Raw genomic sequence first — 1,103 nt, 5'->3', positions numbered from 1 at the left:
GTTAGACCAAGCTGAACACATATCATATTGTAAATTCTTGTCAAATCGTCTACCTATTGTCACCCATAATTTTGATATGGTAGTTGGTAGATGAAGAATGAAACAAAACATATCATCACTAATTTTACTCTCAAAAGTCAAAACACGTAAAAAATGCTCTTACTATTTTCATCATCTTGGGTTACTTTTTTGAACACTTTTTTCCGTATGCATTCTTCTGCAATTTTTTAATATGTAAATCATCAAATCCCCGAAATAAAAAAAAAAGAAAAAGAAAATAATCATAATTTTTAATTTGTTAATACACAGATGGGCCTTGATAGCGAAGAGATTACCGGGACGAACAGACAATGAAATCAAGAACTACTGGAATACCAATCTCTCAAAGAAGCTTCAACAACAACAACAACAATGGCAGCCACCTCCTCCTTCTTCATCTTCTTCCCATAAACACAAAAACAATCTTACTCACAAACATGTACTAGTAGCACCCCAAACTCCAATTCCTAGAAGACTCAAAGCTTTTCACTACAACAACAACGATAATAATAATAATAACACTTCAATTAGTCCCTGCAGTGATGATAATAATGAAGAAGCTTCTCTCACTGATTTTCTCATTGACATTGATGATAATGATGATGATCAAATGCTGTTAGTTACTGATAATGACGACGATCACCGCCATAACTCGAAGCTGCTCGAAGAACAGAGCAATCCAAGCTCATCATCACTATTATCATCGTCAGATCAATGTAACAACTTGTTTATGTCTGAGAAATTTGACCCTTTGGAGACACTTTTGGATGTGGAGCTAAAAAGGGTGGCTTCATTTCTTGGACTCAAAAATTGATTGGAAAAAGGATTTAATTCTTTTTCTTTTTTTGGAGTATGGACCAGGGCCACCATGCATGGAAAAGGTTAAGTTCGTACGAGAATCATATAAATTATAGCTTAGCTTCTTTAATATGTATGCCAATAATGTAATTAAACGCGTTACTCAACTAAACATCTATTACTTCTTAGGTGTATTAATTAAATTATCAATCACGGCTTCTTTTTTATTCTTTTTCTCGTTTTGTTTCTCTCTAATTTTTTTCGGA

This window comes from Arachis ipaensis, chromosome B09 (genome assembly GCF_000816755.2).
Source record: "Arachis ipaensis cultivar K30076 chromosome B09, Araip1.1, whole genome shotgun sequence".
Lineage (NCBI taxonomy): Eukaryota > Viridiplantae > Streptophyta > Magnoliopsida > Fabales > Fabaceae > Arachis > Arachis ipaensis.
Note: the sequence above shows the minus strand (reverse complement) of the source record.